The sequence below is a fragment of the Nycticebus coucang genome, chromosome 10, assembly GCF_027406575.1.
Source record: "Nycticebus coucang isolate mNycCou1 chromosome 10, mNycCou1.pri, whole genome shotgun sequence".
NCBI lineage: Eukaryota > Metazoa > Chordata > Mammalia > Primates > Lorisidae > Nycticebus > Nycticebus coucang.
The window spans coordinates 117,138,432-117,159,901 of NC_069789.1; the positions used below are offsets into that span (position 1 = coordinate 117,138,432).

General features: G+C 40.3%; 1 protein-coding gene across 3 annotated transcripts in view; it reads left to right on the top strand.

The window, feature by feature from the left end:
- Positions 1 to 535: 535 nt before the first annotated feature.
- LOC128595779 (sulfotransferase 2A1-like) overlaps positions 536 to 21,470 on the top strand; it is a 54,365-nt gene continuing 33,430 nt past the window's right edge. The window contains exon 1 of one of the 3 annotated variants that reach the window (XM_053604748.1): positions 536 to 707. The gene's annotated coding sequence lies outside the window, so the exon portion shown is untranslated. Of the gene's footprint in view, positions 708 to 10,883; positions 11,004 to 11,268; positions 11,472 to 21,470 lie in introns of those variants that run through there. The other 2 variants (XM_053604750.1, XM_053604749.1) reach the window with 2 other exon arrangements.

Genomic DNA, 21,470 nt, shown 5'->3' on the forward strand with positions numbered 1-21,470 from the left:
TCATACATGCAAAAATGCTCAAAAAAGCACTAACACAAAATATACACCAGCACATCGAAATGATAATTCTCCATGATCAAAGAGAGTTTCAGCCCAAGAATACAAAGATGGCTTAACACATGCAAATTAATAAATGGGATTCACTACATAAACAGAAGCAAAAGCAAAGACCACATGATCATCTCAATAGAAACACAAAAAGCATTCCTTAAAATCCAGCACCCCTTTCTATAAAAATTCCCAACAAACTAAGCATAAAAAGAATATAACTCAAAATTATAAAAGCCATATATGACAAACCCACAGCCAACATCATACCAAATGAGGAAAAGTTGAAAACATTTCCCCTAAGACCTGGGACAAGAACAAAGTGCTTCTACACAACAAAGTACTTGAAGTCCTAGCCAGAGCAATCAAACAAGAGAAGAAAATAAAGGGTATTCAAATAAAAAAAAAACAAAACAGGAGATCAAATAATCTCTGTTTGCTGACAATGTTATCTAGTATCTAAAAAACACTAACTCGGGGAGGAGACAAGATGGCAGACTGAAGCCAGCTTTCCACAGAGGCTCCCGTCCTGAAGGAGAGTTAAGGGATGAAAATTTAGCAAGTAACTTGATGGATTTGAGCAGCACCAAGAGGGAAATTTGAAGAACGCACATCAACTCCGCTGAGGAGAGCTGCGACCACAAGGACCCAAACAAAAGGTAAAAAACCCATCACCAAGCAGAAGGACAGGAGTCCCCCTCCCCCATCCGATCAGCTTAAGAGCCCCACAAACAAACGGGCAGAAATCAAATGCCCTCCCACTACACTCCATGGGAGAGACCTACTGAAATCTGGACCTATCTCCCCTACTAGGGTGCCAAGGCATTCTCCTGCCAGGCATAAAACTGTATAAATCTGTAAATAGCCTTTGCCCACAACTCTGAACTCCCAGCCCTCCTTGGGCAGCAATATAACCAGGCATAAAACTGAGTGGAACTGTGTGAGCTCGCTGCCGGTGGCTCTGGGCTCCCAGCGCTGCTCCCCCTCCACCCTCACTCTAAGATCTGGAGGCCTGAGCGGTGGTGGTGTGGCCGGGCAAAAAACTGAGTGGAACTGAGTGTGCTCGCTACCGGCGGCTCTGGGGTCCCAGAGCTCCACACTCTGCCCTCACTCTGTAAACTGGAGGCCTGAGCAGCAGCAGTGCAGCCAGGCAAAAAACTGAGTGGAACTGAGTGTGCTCACTACCGGCGGCTCTGAGCTCCCAGAGCTCCACCCTCAGCCCTCACTCTGTAAACTGGAGGCCTGAGTGGCAGCAGTGTGGCCAGGCAAAAAACTGAGTGGAAATGAGTGTGCTTGCTACCAGCGGCTCTGGGTTCCCAGCACTCCACACTCCGCCCTCACTCTGTAAACTGGAGGCCTGAGTGGCAGCAGTGCTGCGGGGCAAAAAACTCAGTGGAACTGTGTGTGCTTGCTACTGGCGGCTCTGGGCTCCCAGCGCTCCACACCCCCCCATCACTCTGTGAACTGGAGGCCTGAGTGGCAGCAGTGTGGCCAGGCAAAAAACTGAGTGGAAATGAGTGTGCTTGCTACCAGCGGCTCTGGGTTCCCAGCACTCCACACTCCGCCCTCACTCTGTAAACTGGAGGCCTGAGTGGCAGCAGTGCTGCGGGGCAAAAAACTCAGTGGAACTGTGTGTGCTTGCTACTGGCGGCTCTGGGCTCCCAGCGCTCCACACCCCCCCATCACTCTGTGAACTGGAGGCCTGAGTGGCAGCAGTGTGGCCAGGCAAAAAACTGAGTGGAAATGAGTGTGCTTGCTACCAGCGGCTCTGGGTTCCCAGCACTCCACACTCCGCCCTCACTCTGTAAACTGGAGGCCTGAGTGGCAGCAGTGCTGCGGGGCAAAAAACTCAGTGGAACTGTGTGTGCTTGCTACTGGCGGCTCTGGGCTCCCAGCGCTCCACACCCCCCCATCACTCTGTGAACTGGAGGCCTGAGCAGTGGTGGTGTGGCCAGGCAAAAACCTGAGTGGAACTGAGTGTGCTCACTACCAGCAGCTCTGGGCTCCCAGTGCTCCAACCCCTGCCCTCACATGAAGAACTGGAGGTGTGAGTGGTGGTGGTATGGCTGGGCAAAAACTGAGTAGAACTGAGTGTGCTCGCTACCGGCGGCTCTGGGCTCCCAGAGCTCCACCCCCCACCCTCACACAGAGAATTGCAGGCCTGAGTGGTGGCAGTACGGCTGGGCAAAAAACTGAGTGGAACTGAGTGTGCTCAATACAGGCGGCTCTGGGCTCCCAGTGCTCCCCGCCACCCCCTCGGCCCTCACCCTGAGATCTGGAGGTCTGTCCCCTGGGAGTCCAGATTCTTGGGGGACTTATCGGGGAATGAACAGTGCCTGATCTGCAGCTGGTCAGTGCTGACTCTAGGGCATGGGAGTGAGGCTGGGAGAGACCCACACCAGAGCGGCAGTTCCCTGAGGCGGCTGAAGCCACATCCACAGTCTCCCTGGGCAACCAGAGGAGGCCAACTGTGAGTAAAGGATTTGCCTGAAGCGACTTACAGACCCGGGAAGCTTCCAGGGTGGGGCCGACTCAGAGAGCTGAGACTTCGACCCAGAGTAAGTGCTTCACTGGGGTCAAACACAAACCAGCTGAAAATAAGACAGAACCACTTAGCCCCACCACACCAGATAGGGCCCTAGTCTTTCAGGCCACAATACTATACAGGCCATCGACAAAGCCCCATGGGAAAAATCAAAGGGAGTAAAACAATCATGGGGCGGAATCAGCGGAAAAACTCTGGTAACATCAATAACCAGAATAGATCAACTCCCCCAAGGAAAGATATGGCAGATGTAATTGAAGATCTCATTCACAAACAACTGTCTGACATGTCAGAAATTGAATTCAGAATTTGGATTGCAGAGAAGATTAATAAATTGGAATTAGGAATTCGAGGAGAAATTCAAAAGTTGTCTCAAGAATTTAACGAATTTAAAGACAAAACCACCTAAGACTAAGACACACTGAAGCAAGAATTTTCAGCCCTCAAAGATATGAAAAATATAGTAGAATCCCTCAGCAACAGAATGGAGCAAGCAGAAGAAAGGATTCCTGACATCGAAGATAAAGCCTTTGAACGCTCCCAAACTCTCAGAGAGGAAGAGAAATGGAGAGCAAAAATGGATCATTCTCTCAGAGAGCTCTGGGATAATTCGAAGAAGGCTAATATCCGAATCATTGGAGTTCCAGAGACAGATGAAGTGGCCTCGCTGGGCACAGAGGCCCTTCTGCATGAAATTATGAAAGAGAATTTTCCAGACATGCCTAGAGATTCTGAAATTCAGATAGCGGACAGCTTCAGAACCCTGGCACGACTCAACCCCAATAAGACATCCCCCAGGCATATCATAATTAACTTCACTAAAGTTAATATGAAGGAGAAAATCCTCAAAGCTGCCAGGAGAAAGAAAACCATTACCTTCAAAGGGAAGAATATTAGAATGACTGCAGATCTCTCTGCTGAAACTTTTCAAGCCAGAAAAGGGTGGTCATCGACTTTTAATCTCCTAAAGATTTTCAACCCCGGATCTTGTACCCAGCTAAACTGAGTTTCATTTATGATGGAGAAATTAAATACTTTAATGACATTCATATGTTGAAGAAATTTGCCATAACCAAACCAGCTCTTCACGATATTCTCAGACCTGTCCTCCATAATGACCAACCCAATCCTATACCACAAAAGTAAACTCACTCAGAAACTTCTGATCAAACTCCAATTTCCACACTGGCAAAAGGATTAAAAATGTCCACTGGACTTTTGAAAAACTCAATACCCAAAATTTCACCAAACTTATCAATATTCTCCATTAATGTGAATGGCTTAAACTGTCCTCTAAAGAGGCACAGGTTAGCTGACTGGATACAAAAACTCAGGCCAGATATCCGTTCCATACAAGAGACACATCTTAACTTAAAAGACAAATACAGACTCAGGGTGAAAGGATGGTCATCCATATTCCAGGCAAATGGTAACCAGAAAAAAGCAGGTGTTGCCATTTTATTTGCAGATACAATAGGCTTTAAACCAACAAAAGTAAGGAAGGACAAGAATGGTCACTTCATATTTGTTAAAGGTAATACTCAATATGATGAGATTTCAATTATTAATATCTATGCACCCAACCTGAATGCACCTCAATTTATAAGAGAAACTCTAACAGACATGAGCAACTTGATTTTCTCCATCTCCATAATAGTTGGAGATTTTAACACTCCTTTGGCAGTGATGGATCGATCCTCCAACAAAAAGTTTAGTAAAGAAACTCTAGATTTAAATCTAACCATCCAGCATTTAGATTTAGGAGACATCTGCAGAACATTTCATCCCAGCAAAACTGAATATGCATACTTCTCATCAGCCCATGGAAATTACTCCAAAATCAATCACATCTTAGGTCACAAGTCTAACCTCAATAAATTTAAAGGAATAGAAATTATTCCATGCGTCTTCTCAGACCACCATGGAATAAAACTTGAGCTGAGTGACAACAGGAATCTGCATACTCATACAAAAACATGGAAGTTAAATAACCTTATGCTGAATGATAGCTGGGTCAGAGATGAGATCAAGAAGGAAATCGCCAAATTTTTGGAACAAAACGACAATGAAGACACAAACTCTCAGAACCTCTGGGACACTGCAAAGGCAGTTCTAAGAGGGAAATTTATAGCACTGCAACCCTTCCTCAAGAAAATGGAAAGAGAGGAAGTTAACAACTTAATGGGACATCTCAAGCAACTGGAAATGGAAGAACACTCCAACCCTAAACCCAGTAGAAGAAAAGAAATAACCAAAATCAGAGCAGAACTAAATGAAATTGAAAACAAAAGAATAATACAACAGATCAATAAATCAAAAAGCTGGTTTTTTGAAAAGGTCAATAAAATAGATAAACCTTTTGCCAACCTAATCAGGAAAAAAAGAGTAAAATCTCTAATCTCATCAATCAGAAACTAAAAAGACGAAATAACCACAGACTCATCAGAAATCCAAAAAATCCTTAATGAATATTACAAGAAACTTTATTCTCAGAAATATGAAAATCTGAAGGAAATTGATCGATACTTGGAAGCACGTCACCTTCCAAGACTTAACCAGAATCAAGTGGAAATGTTGAACAGGCCCATATCAAGTTCAGAAATAGCATCAACCATACAAAACCTCCCTAAAAAGAAAAGCCCAAGACCAGATGGTCTCACGTCAGAATTCTACCAAACCTTTAAAGAGGAATTAGTACCTATATTACTCAACCTGTTCCAAAAGATAGAAAAAGAAGGAAGACTACTCAACACGTTCTATGAAGCAAACATCACCTGATCCCCAAACTAGGAAAAGACCCAACAAGAAAAGAAAATTATAGACCGATATCACTACTGAATAAAGATGCAAAAATATTCAACAAGATCCTAACAAACAGAATCCAGCAACACATCAAACAAATTGTACATCATGACCAAGTCAGTTTTATCCCAGGGTCTCAAGGCTGGTTCAATATACATAAATCTATAAAAGTAATCCAGCACATAAACAAATTAAAAAACAAAGACCATATGATTCTCTCAATCAATGCAGAAAAAGCTTTTGATAACTTCCAACATCCCTTCATGATCAGAACACAACTTCCAACATCCCTTCATGATCAGAATACTTAAGAAAATCGGTGTAGAAGGGACATTTCTTAAACTGATAGAAACCACCTACAGCAAACCCACAGCCAATATCATATTAAATGGAGTTAAATTGGAATCATTTCCGCTCAGATCAGGAACCAGACAAGGCTGCCCATTGTCTCCATTGCTTTTTAACATTGTAATGGAAGTTTTAGCCACTGCAATTAGGGAGGAAAAGGTGATCAAGGGTATCCACATAGGGTCAGAGGAGATCAAACTTTCACTCTTCACAGATGATATGATTGTATATCTGGGGAACACTAGGGACTCTACTACAAAACTCTTAGAAGTGATCATGGAATACAGCAGCATCTCAGGTTACAAAATCAACATTCATAAATTGGTAGCCTTTATATATACCAACAATAATCAAGTTGAATAAACAATTAAGGACTCTATCCCATTCACAGTAGTGCCAAAGAAGATGAAATATTTGGGAGTTTATCTAACAAAGGACGTAAAAGATCTCTATAAAGAGAACTATGAAACTCTAAAAAAAGAGATAGTTGAGAATGTTAACAAATGGAAAAACATACCATGCTCATGGCTGGGAAGAATCAACATTGTTAAAATGTCCATACTACCCAAAGCAATATATAATTTCAACGCAATCCCAATTAAAGCTCCACTGTCATATTTAAAGAGCTTGAAAAAACAATACTTCATTTTATATGGAATCATGAAAAACCTCGAATAGCCAAGGCATTACTCAAAAATTAAAACAAAGCAGGAAGGAATCACACTACCAGACCTCAGACTATACTACCAATGGATAGTGATCAAAACAGCATGGTACTGGCACAAAAACAGAGAAGTATATGTCTGGAACAGCATAGAGAACCAAGAGATGAATCCAGCTACTTATTATTATTTAATCATTGACAAGCCAATTAAAAACATTCAATGGGGAAAAGATTCCCTATTTACCAATGGTGCTGGGTGAACTGGCTGGCAACCTGTAGAAGACTGAAACTGGACCCACATCTTTCACCATTAACCAAGATAGACTCTCACTGGATTAAAGATTTAAATTGAAGACATGAAACTATAAAAATACTAGAAGAGAGTGCAGGGGAAACCCTTGAAGAAATCTGTCTGGGTGAGTATTTTATGAGGAGGATCCCCTGAGCAATTGAAGCAGCTTCAAAAATACACTACTGGGACTTGATCAAACTAAAAAGTTTCTGCACAGCCAAAAACACACTAAGTAAAGCAAGCAAACAGCCCTCAGAATGGGAGAAGATATTTGCAGGATATGTCTCCGAGAAAGTTTTAATAACTAGGATCCACAGAGAACTCAAACGCATTAGCAAGAAATAAAACAAGGGATCCCATCGCAGGCTGGGCAAGGGACTTGAAGAGAAACTTCTCTGAAGAAGACAGGCGTGTGGCCTTGGCCGTGCGGCCTTCAGACACATGAAAAAATGCTCATCATCTTTAATCTTCAGAGAAATGCAGATCAAAACTACTTTGAGATATCATCTAACTCCAGTGAGACTAGCCTATATCACAAAGTCCCAAGACCAGAGATGTTGGCGTGGATGTGGAGAAAAGGGAACTCTTTTGCACTGCTGGTGGGAGTGCAAATTAATACACTCCTTTTTGAAAGATATATGGAGAACTCTTAGAGATCTAAAAATAGACCTGCCATTCAATCCTGTAATTCCTCTACTGGTCATATACCCAGAAGACCAAAAATCAAATCATAACAAAGATATTTGTACCAGAATGTTTATTGCAGCCCAATTCATAATTGCTAAGTCATGGAAAAAGCCCAAGTGCTCATCGATCCACGAATGGGTTAATAAATTGTGGTATATATACACCATGGACTACTATGCAGCCTTAAAGAAAGATGGAGACTTTACCTCTATCATGTTTACATGGATGGAGCTGGAACATATTCTTCTTAGTAAAGTATCTCAAGAATGGAAGAAAAAGTACCCAATGTACTCAGCCTTACTATGAAACTAATTTAGGGTTTTCACATGAAAGCTATAACCCAGTTACAACCTAAGAATAGGGGAAGGGGGAAAGGAAGGGGAGGGTGGGTAGAGGGAAGGGGATTGGTGGGATACACCAGCAGTGCATCTTACAAGGGTATATGTGAAACTAGGTAAATGTGGAATGTAAGTGTCTTGGCACAGTAACAGAGAATGCCAGGAGGCTATGTTAACCAGTGTGATGAAAGTTTGTCAAACGGTCTGTGAAGCTAGCGAATGATGCCCCATGATCATATCAATGTACACAGCTATGATTTAATAAAAATAAAATAAAATAAAGTGAAAAACTTTTGTGTATCAAGGAACACAATTGAATAATATTGTATCTTGTCACTACCAAGACAGTGAAAATAAAATCTATAGGACAGAGAAGAGATTTGCAAATTATATCTGAAGAAATAAAGATCTACAACACAACAACAAAAAGTCAATTAAAAAATAGGCCCAAGTGTTGAGTAGACACTTCTTCAAAGAAGATAATCAAACAGCCAACATGTGCAGAAAAAGGGGCTCAGAGTTATTAGTCATTAGAGAAATGCAAATCAAAAGTACTTCCTATCCACCAGGCTAGCCAGAGAATTGGACCAACCAATTGGATTGAATTTGTCTTTTCAGAATACTACACCTAAGAGCAATATAATGCACATTCTCTTCCAGTACACATGGCTTATTCACCAGGACAGGCCAAATGCTTGGCCATCAGACAAGGCTCAACAAATGCCAAAAATTGGAAATAATATAAATCATTTATGCTCTTATCATAATATTAATATTAATAAATAATATTACATTATAAACCAACAGACCTATAAATCATTAAATACTTTTAAATTAAGCAAGAAATATCTGAATAAACCATGGGTCAAAAAGTATTGATGTCCTTCTCCATCTTTGTAATTTATAAGCTCCATTGTGACACCAAAGTGAGCTCTATCTACCAGAGGACTGCACAGGGCCTTGCATTTTCTCTCTTGTTTGTTTACTGAAAAACAAGCAGCTAACTCTGCCTTTAAATCCAAAGCATTCAGGATTTGAAGACTGTCAAATTGTGTCATCCAAACAATTTATGTTGATGTTCTAACCCCAAGTATCTTAGAATGTGGCCTTATTTGGAATTAGAATCTATTTAGGCTTAGTGTTTTTTTATTTTTTTTTATTAAATCATAGTTGTGTACATTAATATGATCATAGGGCACCATACGCTTGGTTCATAGACCGTTTGACACATTTTCATCACACTAGTTAACATAGCCTTCCTGGCATTTTCCTAGTTATTTTGCTAAGACATTTACAGTCCACATTTACTAAGTTTCACATATACCCTTGTAAGATGCACTGCAGGTGTAATCCTATCAATCCCCCTCCCTCTACCCACATCCCCCCTCCCTCCCCACCCTTTCCCCCTTCCCCCTATTCTTAGGTTGTAGCTAGGTTATAGCTTTAATGTGAAGGTCCCAAATTAGTTTCATAGTAGGGGTGAGTACATAGACACAGTGTGTCTAAGTCTTTGGTGGTTTTGTCTTTAAATTCGTTAAATTCTTGAGACAACTTTTGAATTTCTCCTCGAATTCCTAATTCCACTTTATTAATCTTGTCTGCCATCCAAATTCTGAATTCAATTTCTGACATCTCAGCCAGTTGTTTATGAATGGGATCTTCAATTACATCTGCCATATCTTTCCTTGGGGGGGGGTATCTATTCTGGTTATTCATGTTACCAGAGTTTTTCCACTGATTCCACCCCATGGTTATTTTACCCCCTTTGATTTTTCCCCCTGGGGCTTTGTCAAGGGCCTGTACAGTGTTGTGTCCTGAGAAACTGGGGTCCTGTCTGGTGTGGTGTGGCTAAGTGGTTCTGTCCTGTTTTCAGCTGGTTTCTGTTCCACCCTAGTGAAACAGATACTCTGGATTGAAGTCTCAGCTGTGGAGAAATATCAGCAATTAAGTCATCCTGCCCCCCACAGGCAAACAATTGGAAAAGGAATGAGTCATCTCCTCAGGTCCTGATTGGAGCACTTTCTATATGTCAGACATTATGCAATGCTTGGCAGCCAGAGGGCCAGGGCAGCACATAATGCTATGTACATTCAGAAAAAAAGGATTCAGTTAGGGAATTATACAGTAAGATGAGTGTTCAGAGAGGATAATCTACAGAATTAGGAGAACCCAGAGGGGTTAATCCAAAGGCTGATTCAGATGTTTGTATCATCAGGGAGAAGGATGAATAATGAAGTACTAATAAAAGAAAAAGAATCTAACTTGAATACAAAGAATGAAAGGGAAATTACTTAGTAAAGAGGGATATTTTCCCGTAGAAAAAGCATCATAGGTGATGGTCATAAAATGGAAAAAGGCCTGAAAAATCCAAGGAACTGGAAGATGTAGATGATATTTCTATAGGAGTGGTATTGTATAGTAAGAGCCTGCAAATGGGGCAGATTGAGGCCAAAAGCACTGCAAGTGGCAGGGCCCTGAAAAGCCAAGAGCAATGAGAACTTATTCAAAGACTTCAGCAAATGGCCAAAAGGTGGCAGGAACACAAACACTCATTGACAGATGAGGAATAAACAAACTGTGGCACATAGATACAATGGAATAGGATTCATCCGTCAAAAGGAAGAAAATGCTGATGCATTGGAGAGCATGAATAAACCTGAGGACGTTACACTAAATTAAGTTATCCAATCAGAAAAATGCACACACTGCATGATTCTACTTACATAAGGTGTCAAAATAATCAAGTTCACAGAAGGGCAAGTACAAAGGTGGTTTCTAGTGGCTGAGGGAGGGGGAATGAGGAGTAGTTTAATAAATATAGAGTTTAAGTGTTGAAAGATTAAAAAGTTATGGAGACTGTGCAACAATGGGGAAATACTTGAAACTACTAAATTGCTTAAAAATTACGGATTTTATGTTACATGTATTTTACCAAAGAGTATTTTACCCCAGAGTCTGCACGGACCGGCTGCAGCCCAGCACTGTCTACACCCCTCAAGCAATCGCCCAAGAGTCTGGACCCCTGGGGGACAGGACTTCAGACTTTGGAGTGAGAGCAGAGGGGAGTGCAGGGAGCCCTGGGAGCCTGGGGTTGCAGGCAGAGAACACACACAGCTTTACACAGTTTTATGCCTGGCCGTATTGTCACCAAAAGATGGCTGTCGCACTGTGCCTCAGGGAACTGCCACTCCGGTGCAGTCCCCTCTCCGCTGACCAACAGGGACTGGCCTCCAGACCCCAGTGTGAGTGAAGGGGAGTGCTGGGAGCTCAGAATTCCAGGTAGAGACTATATATAGTTTATACAGTTTTATGCCTGGCAGGAGGATGCCATGGCACCCTAGTAGGGGAGGTAGGTCCAGTTTTTAGAGGGTCTCTCCTGGGGAGTGTAGTGGGAGGACCTTTGAACTCTGCCTGGTTGTTTGTGGGGCACTCTGAGCCATTCTCATGGGGGAGGGGACTCCCATCTGCTTGCTGATGGATTTTGTACCTTTTGTTTGTATCTGTGGTCGCAGCTCGCCTCAGCAGGGTTGACATGCGTTCTACAACCTTCTCTCTTAGTGCAGCTCAAATCCACCAGGTTACTTGCTGAATTTTTGTCCTTTAATTCTCCTTCTGGACGGGAGCCTCTGTGGAAAGCTGGCTTCAGTCAGCCATCTTGTCTCCTCCACCCCAATGTCAAAGTTTCTTAAAGCACAGTACACTCCAGAGAAGAAAGACATCTATCTTCTCAGGTGGAGAAGACTCTGGGTTAGTGAGATTATTTTTGTCTTTATGCTAATATTCCAAATCTACATTAAGCGGTGGTGGGAGTAAAATATTTATTATTTTTACTGGAAAGGGGGAAAAATTCCAGAATGGAGAGTCCTCTGATTTCTATTCCTTTAAGACAATTTCCAGAAGTTGTCATAGTATTTGTAAACTGTGATAAAAGTGGTAAAAATTTTACTATGTTTATGAAAATGGGTCACTTGAAGCTACTGTCACCTTACTTGTATGCATGCTTGAAAGACCTCTGTGGCCTCTCTACCTCTGAGACTCATTTTTGTAGTGCAAACATCAGTTCAGTTTTTGGAAGCCTTCTTGAAATGTTTTTCTTTCTTGGCAGCCCCTCCCCCCCGGTAATTTTGTTCCTCTTATTATAGGCAAGGGATCTCCTAGAATCATCTGCCCCTGTTTCTCCTTAGCTCTACCACACAGGATAAACACAACTTTAAGACACGATTGACATTTATAGAATATTGCTTCCATATAAATTATGATTAGAAAAACATGAGAAATATTGAAAGACATTGTCATATTCTACACACATACATACTATCTCTATGAATTCTGTTATGTAGTGAAATGTGTGAATACTGGTTATAGGATTCAATACTGTCTTCACATTTATTGGGGTTTTCTCTGTCATAAATTTTTCATACATATAATTGTTTGAGCAAAAGTTAAACACTTGTCACATTCTTCACACTTATAGCCTTTCTGTTCAACATGAATTCTACTGTGTACAGAAATCTTTGTGATTACTGGCAAAAAGCTTTGCCACTCCTTCATCTTGTGATGAGTTTTCTCCAGCATGGTTCCTGTTACATTTACTAAGGGCCAAGAACCAGTTAAAACCTTTGCCATATTATTCTCATTTGTAAGATGTCTCTCCAATATGAATTTTATTATGTGTAGTAAGATTTGAGCTCTGGTTAAGTGAATTGCCACACGGTTCAGATTTACAGGATTTCTCTCCAGTGTGAACTCTTATATGATTAGTAAGTTATGAATGCCAAGTAAAAGTAATAGCACATTCTTCGTATTTTTAGGGTTTCTCTGTTGTATGATTTTTGTTTTTAATCTACAGGCCAGTTTCAATCTGGTTAAAGGGTTTGCCACACTATTCATATTTGTATGGTTTCTCTCCAGAATGAATTTTTTTGTGTACAAAAAGGTGTGAGTACCGCTTAAAGCCTTTGCCACATTGACATTTGTAGAGTTTCTCTCCAGAATGAATTCTTTTATGTACAGAAAGTTTTGAGTACCTCTTAAAGCCTTTGGCACATTGTTGACATTCATAGGGTTTCTCTCCAGAATGAATTCTTTTAGGTCCAGAAAGGTGCGAGGGCTGGTGAAAGACTTTTCCACATTCTTCACATTTGTAGGGTTTCTCTCCAGAATGAATTCTTTTATGTACAGAAAGGTTCCAGTACCTCTTAAAGCCTTTGCTGCATTGTTGAAATTCATAGGGTTTCTCTCCAGAATGATTTCTTTGAGGTACAGAAAGGTGTGAGGGCTGGTGAAAGGCTTTTCTGCATTCTTCACATTTGTAGGGTTTCTACCCAGAATGAACTCTTTTATGTACAGAAAGGGTTGAGTACTGCTTAAAGGTTTTTCCACATTGTTCACATTTGTAGACTTTCTCTCCAGAATGAATTCTTTGATGTGCTGCAAGGGGTGAGTACTGGTTAAAAGCTTTGCCACATTCTTCACATTTGTATGGTTTCTCTTCAGAATGAATTCTTTTATGTACAAGAAGGTTTGAGTACTGGTTAAAGGCTTTGCCACATTCTTTACATTTGTAGGGTTTCTCTACATTATTAATTGTCTTAGGGTTAGAATGTTTTGAGGTGTGGCTCAGACACTTGTCATCATTTTCATAATAATAGATTTTGTCTCCAGTATGAATTCCCCTCTGCTTAGACAGGCTTCAGCAAGATTTAAAGACTTTGCAACATTCTTTACATTTGTACTGATTTTCCACAAAGTGGGTTATCTTATGTTTACCGAAGTTTGAGCATAGATTTAAGGCTTTCTCATATTTTTTACACTCAAAAGTTTTCTCTCCAGTGTATATCATGTTATGTCTATTTAGACTTGATAATTTTCTAACAACTTTGAAACGCATTGGTAGATTTTACCATACATAGCTCTTAAACATTCATCCAGTCCATTATAACATACTTTCTGCTGCTTACACTCATATACCCTACCCTAGTCTTTTATTGAGTTTAAATTCTCAGGGCAATCATTTTGATATCTTCTTAGGATTGTCTCTGGTAATAAAATATTCATGTCCAGCACTTGTGAATTGCCTTGGGCAGAATGATTAGACATAACAGGTGAGCACAATGTGAAGAGGCATATACAGGCTGGGTGCAGGGTTCATATTTGTAAACGCAGCACTCTGGGAGATTGAGTGGGTGGATCTCTTGAGCACAGGCACTTGAAAGTGAAACCCTGTCTGGGTGCTTGACTACTGTCTGGTGTGTCTTCGCCTTCCAGGGTTCTTAGCTTTGCTCAAGACAGGTGATGTGGTCTGGCTTAGAGATAGCAAGCTCTAGTAAGAACAAGTCTTTGTAGGTCTCTAACATGACATCCCGATACAAATTCTGCTGAGCAGGGTTCAGGCAGACCCAATCATCCATAGAGAATTCTATAGACACATCTCTGAATGTCAACAGTTCCTCCTTTTGCAGGCTTAATACTCACCTCAGCTCAGATTTCTGAGACACTGGCCTCAGGCCTCTTATTTCCCATCAAGTTGCTTTGGACCATCATTGATCATTTCCTGGCTTCTATGGTGTTTTATCATTCTTCCTAGGGCTTGTGGGACCACTGCAAAACCACCACAGTTTGTTTATCCCTCATCTGTCAATGGGCGTTTGGGTTGCTGCCACCTATTGGCCATTTTCTGAAGTCTTTGAATAAGTTCCCATTGCTCTTGGCTTTTCAGTGTCCTGTCATTTGTAGTGCCTTTGGCCTCAATCTGGCTGAGTTTGCAGATTCTCACCTACAGCCCCACGACCATAGAAATATCATCTCCATATTCAAGCCTCTCAGATTTCTCAAGCCCTTTTTCAATTTCTGACCATCACCCATGATGATTCTTCTATGTGAAAATATCCCTCTTCACCAAGTAATTTCCCTGTCTTTCTTTCCATTTCAATTTAGATTTTATTTCTTATTTTAGGACTTCAGTGGTCATCCTCCTCCCTGCCAATAGCCAAAACTGAATCAGCCTTTGAATTCACTCCTTTGGGTTATCCTAAAACTGTAGATTATTCCCTCTGAACACTCATCTTAACTGGGTAATTCCCTGACTGAATCCTGTTCTCTGCATGGACATGGTATTAGGCATTGCTGTGTGCCCCCACCCTCAAGCATTGCACGTTGTCTGTCATATGAAAAGTCAGGCCCAGAGTAGATGGCTCCTTCCTGTCATTCCAGCACTTCATAAGAGTAAGGTGGGAGGATCACTTTTGAAGCCAGGAGTTTAAGGTCAGCCTGAGAAATATAGCAAGATCCCATCTCTATAAAAAATAAAAAGTAGTGGGGGTGGAGAAACAATGGCCAACTGGAGCCAGCTTTCTACATAGGCTCCCATCCAGAAGGAGAGTTAAAGGACAGAAGTTTAGCAAGTAAGCTGATGGTTTGGAGTGAGGCCAAGACAGAAGGTTGAAGAATGCGCATCAACCCTGCTGAGGCAAGCTGTGACCCCAAGGATACAAACAATAGGTACAAAATCCATCGCCAAGCCGATGGGAGTCCCCTCCCCCATGAGAACGGCTTGCAGTCTGCTTTCTATAAACAAGTGAGCAGAATTCAAACATCCTCCCATTTTATCCCACAGGAGAGACTCTCTAAAAACCAGATCTCCTTCCCCTACTAGGGTGCCATGGCACTCTCCTGCCAGGTATAAAACTGTATATGTTTTCTACCTGCAATTCTGAACTCCCAGCACTCCCCTCCACTCTCAATCTGAGATTTGGACGTACCCCAGAGTCTAAAAACAGCCGGACATAAGAAAACTATAATCTACAAAGGGAAGAATATTAGAATGACTGCAGATCTCTCTGCTGAAACCTCTCAAGCTAGAAGGGTGCTCATCGACTTTTAATCTCCTAAAACAAAATAACTTTCAACCCAGGATCCTGTATCCAGGTAAACTGAGTTTCATATATGATGAAGAAATTAAATACTTTAGGGACATTCACATGTTGAAGAAATTTGCCATAACTAAACCAGTTCTCCAGGATATTTTCAGACCTATCCTCCATAATGACCAGGGAATCCTCTACCACAAAAGTAAACTCACTCAGAAACCTTTGATCAAATTCCAACTTCCACAGTGGTGAAAGGATTAAAAGTGTTCACTGGAGTTTTGAAAAACTTGATAGCCAAAATTCTACCAGGCTTTTCAGTATTCTCAATTAATGCGAATGGTTTAAAATGTCCTCTAAAGAGGCAAAGGTTGTCTCACTGGATACAAAAACTCAGGCCAGATATCTGCTTCATACAAGAATCTCATCTTACCTTAAAAGATAAATATAGACTCAGGGTGAACGTATGGTCATCTATATTCCAGGAAAATGGAAATCAGAAAAAAGCAGGTGTTGTAATTGTATTCACAGATACAATAGGTTTTAAACCAGCAAAAGTAAGGAAAGATATGGATGGTCACTTCATATTTGTTAAGGGAAACACTCAACATACTGAGATTTCAATTAACATTTATGCACCCAACCAGAAGGCACCTCAATTTATAAGAGAGACATGAGCAACTTGATTTCCTCCAGCTCCATAATAGTCGGAGATTTTAACACTCTTTTGGCAGTGTTGGATAGATCCTCCAATAAGAAGCTGAGCAAAGAAATTTTAGACTTAAATTTAACCATTCAACATTTGGATTTAACAGACATCTATAGAACATTTCATCCTAACAAAACTGAATACACAGTCTTCTCATCATGGAACATGCTAAAAAATTGGTCACATCTTAGGTGACAAGTCTAACCTTAGCAAATTTAAAAGAATAGAAATTATTCCTTGCATCTTCTTAGAACATCATGGAATAAAAGTTGAACTTAGTAACAACTGGAATCTGCATACTCATACAAAAACATAAAGCTAAATAACCTTATGCTGAATGATATCTGGGTCATAGACAAGATTAAGAAGGAAATTATCCAATTTTTGGAACAAAACAATAATGAAGACACAAACTGTAATGAAGAACCTCTGGGATACCACAAAGGCAGTCCTAAGAGGAAAATTTATAGCACTACAAGCCTTCCTCAAGAGGACAGAAACAGAAGTGAACAACATAATGGGACATCTCAAGCAACTGGAAAAGGAAGAACGTTCCAATCCCAAACCCAGCAGAAGAAATGAAATAACCAAAATTAGAGCAGAATTAAATGAAATTGAAAACAAAAAAAATTATACAACAGATCAATTAATTACAAAGTTGGTTTTTTTAAAATGTCAATAAAATTGATAAAACTTTGGTTAACCTAACCAGGAAAAAAAGAGTAAAATCTCTAATCAATCAGAAATGATACAGACAAAATAACAACAGACTCCTCAGAAATTAAAAAAATCCTTAATTGATATTACAAGAAACTTTATTCTCAGAAATATGAAAATCTGAAGGAAATTGACCAATACTTGGAAGCACACCACCTTCCAAGACTTAGCCAGAATGAAGTGGAATTGTTGAACAGGCCTATATCAAGTACTGAAATAGCATCAACTATACAAAATCTCTCTAAAAAGAAATGCCTGGGACCAGATGGCTTCACATCAGAATTCTACCAAACCTTTAAAGAGGAACTAGTTCCTATATTACTATACTCAACATTTTTCAAAATATAGAAAAAGAAGGAATACTCCCCAACACATTCTATGAAGCAAACATCACCTTGATCCCCAAAGCAGGAAAAGACACAACAAAAAAGAAAATTATAGGCAAATATAACTAATAAATATTGATGCAAAAATATTCAACAAGATCCTAACAAACAGACTCCAGCCATACAGCAAACAAATTATACATTATGACCAGGTGGGTTTCATCCCAGTCTCTCATAGCTGGTTCAATATATGTAAGTCTATAAATATAATTCAGCACATAAACAAATTAAAAAACAAAGACCACATGATTCTCTTAATTGATGCAGAAAAAGCTTTTGATAATATCCAGCATCCTTTCATGATCAGAACACTTAAGAAAATTGGTGTAGAAGGGACATTTCTTAAACTGATAGGGGCCATCTACGGTAAAGCCACAGCCAATATCGTATTGAATGGAGTTAAATTGAAATAATTTCCACTCAGATCAGGAACCAGGCAAGGTTGCCCATTGTCTCCACTGCTCTTTAACATTGTAATGGAAGTCTTAGCCATCGCAATTAGGGAAGAAATGGTGATCAAGGGTATCCGTATAGAGTCAGAAGAAGAAATGGCGATCAAGGGTATCCATATAGGGTCAGAAGAAGAAACTTTCACTCTTCACAGACAATATGATTGTATATTTGGAAAACACCAGGAATTCTACTACAAAACTCTTAGAAGTGGGGCGGCGCCTGTGGCTCAGTCGGTAAGGTGCCGGCCCCATATACCGAGGGTGGAGGGTTCAAATCCAGCCCTGGCCAAACTGCAACCAAAAAATAGCCGGGCGTTGTGGCAGGAGCCTGTAGTTCCAGCTACTCGGGAGGCTGAGGCAAGAGAATCGCTTAAGCCCAGGAGTTGGAGGTTGCTGTGAGCTGTGTGAGGCCACGGCACTCTACCGAGGGCCATAAAGTGAGACTCTGTCTCTACAAAAAAAAAAAAAAAAAAAAACTCTTAGAAGTGATCAAGGAATACAGCAGTGTCTCAGGTTACAGAATCAAACTCATAAATCGGTAGCCTTCATATATACCAACAATAGTCAAGCTGAAAAAACAGTCAAGGACTCTATTCCATTCACAGTAGTGCCAAAGAAGATGAAATATTGGGGAGTTTATCTAACAAAGGACATGAAAGATTTCTATAAAGAGAACTATGAAACTCTAAAAAAGGAAATAGCCAAAAATGTTAACAAACAGAAAAACATACCATGCTCATGGCTGGGAAGAATCAACATTGTCAAAATGTCCATACTACCCAAAGCAATATACAATTTTAATGCTATCCCTATTAAAGCTCCACTGTCATACTTTAAAGATCTCAAAAAACCAATACTTTGTTTTATATGGAATCAGAAAAAATCTAGAATAGCCAATACATTACTCAGAAATAAAAACAAAGCAGGAGGAATCACCAGACCTCAGACTATACTATAAATCGATAGTGATCAAAACAGCATGGTACTGGCACAAAAAAGAAAGGTAGATGTATGGAACAGAATAGAGAACCAAGAGATGACCCCAGCTACTTGCCATTATTTGATCTTTGACAAGGCAATTAAAAACATTCAGTGGGGAAAATATTCCCTATTTAATAAATGGTGTTGGGTGAACTGGCTCGCGACCTGTAGAAAATGAAACTGGACCCACACCTTTCACCATTAACTAAGATAGACTTTCACTGGATTAAACATTTTTTTTAATTTTTTTATTAAATCATAACTGTATACAATGATATGATTATGGGGCATCATACACTCACTTCATAAAGACATGAAACTATAAAAATACTAGAAGAAAGTGCAGGGAAAACTCTTGAAGAAATCGATCTGGGCGAATATGTTATGAGGAGGAACCCCTGGGCAATTGAAGCACCATCAAATATACACTACTGGGACCTGATCAAACTAAAAAACTTCTACATAGCCAAGAACCTAGTAAGTATAGCAAGCAGACAGCCCTCAGAGTGGGAGAAGATATTTGCAGGTTATGTCTCCGACAAAGGTTTAATAACCAGAATCCACAGAGAACTCAAATGTATTAGCAAGAAAAGAACAAGTGATCCTATCTCAGGGTGGGCAAGGGACTTGAAGAGAAACTTCTCTGAAGAAGACAGGTGCACAACCTACAGACATATGAAAAATGTTCATCATTCTTAATCCTCAGAGAAATGCAAATCAAAACTACTTTGAGATATCATCTAACTCCAGTAAGATTAGCCCATATCACAAAATCCCAAAACCAGAGATGTCGGTGTGGATGTGGAGAAAAGGGAACACTTCTACCCTGCTGGTGGAAATGCAAACTAATACGGTCCTTTTGGAAAGATGTTTGGAGAACACTTAGATATCTAAAAATAGACCTGCCATTCCTGCCATTGTAGGAATCCTACAATTCCTCTACTTGTTATGTATCCAGAAGACCAAAAATCACATTATAACAAAGGTATTTGTACCAGAATGCTTATTGCAGCCCAATTCATAATTGCTAAGTCATGGAAGAAGCCTAAGTGCCCATTGACCCATGAATGGATTAATAAATTGTGGTATATGTACACCATGGAATATTATGCAGCCTTAAAGAAAGATGGAGACTTTACCTCTTTTATGTTTACATGATGTAGCTGGAACATATTCTTCTTAGTAAAGTATCTCAAGATTGGAAGAAAAAGTATCCAATATACTCAGCCATACTATGTTGAAACCAATTTGTAGCTTTCTTATGAATGCTATAACTAAATTATAGCCCAAAAAGAGGGTGAAAGGGGAGAGGAAGGAAAGGGGAGGGGGAAGGATGAGTGGAGGGAGAGTAATTGGTGGGACCACACCTATGGTACATTTTACAAGGGTGCATATGAAATTTACTAGGTGTAGAATATAAATGTCTTAACACGATAACTAAGAAAATGCCAGGAAGGCTATGTTAACCAGTGTGATAAAAATATTTCAAATTGTATATAAAGCCAGGACATTGTACCCCATGATTGCATTAATGTACACAGCTGATTTAATAAAAAAAATTTAAAAAGTAAATAAGTAAAATAAAAAATAATTAGTTTGGCTTGGTGGTGCATGCCTGTAGTTCCAGATACTTGGGAATATCTCTTGAGCTCAGGAATTTGAGGCTGGAGGGTGCTGTGATTGGACCACTGCACTGCAGCTGGGCAATGGAGTGAAACTCTGTCCCATGGATGAAGAAGAAGGAGAAGAAGAAGAATAGAAGAAGAAGAAGAAGAGGAGGAGGAGGAGGAGGAGGAGGAGGAGGAGGGGGAGGAGAAAAATCATTCCAATCCTGTACTGAAATAATGAAGAACACAATCACACCCTTTCTCAGCTTAGGATTCTGTTTCATTATCCGATTTTGGGTAACTGACTGTTACCAAACTTCATATTTCATCACAAACTCTTCTTGTACTTTTCTGAGGAGTTGAGGGCTGTAATGAGCCCTTAAGAAAGGTTTCCCTTTATACCAAAAGGTGTCATCTGACATGATCAGCAACTTGTACTTGGTGTGAGGGTTTCAGGTGCAGCCGGTGCTGGAGGCTGCAACCCTTGCTGGCAGATGAGATGTAAGTTAATCTCTACCCAGTTGTTTGTGCATTATGCTGGCTGGTACAGAGAAATACTGTGACTGACTGTCCAAAGGTTAATAATATAGGGTAACTGTGAACTCAGAAAACATTTTGGTGATAGTCTGAGTGAGTGAACTGGAAATTCAGTAACAAATGCAAGGACATAGATATGTGTTCACATCTGAAAATATTAATAAATGTTATTTTTCATAACAGTTTTACGTTTATAGAAAAATTACAAAGAGAGTCCACCCTTCATTCTGATTTCCCGAATTTTTACATAATATACTTTTTCTGCTCCAAAATCCCACCCAGGACATCACATTACATATAGTCGTCTAATCTGTTATAGCTCTTCTTGCCTGTGACAGTTTCTCACACTCTCTTTGTTTTTGATGACCCTGACAATTTTGAGGCAGACTAGTCCGGTGTTTTGTAGAGTGTCCCCCAGTGGATTTTTTGGCTGCTTTTTCTCATAACGAGACTGGGTACATGGAGAGACAGGACATACAAACAAATGCCATT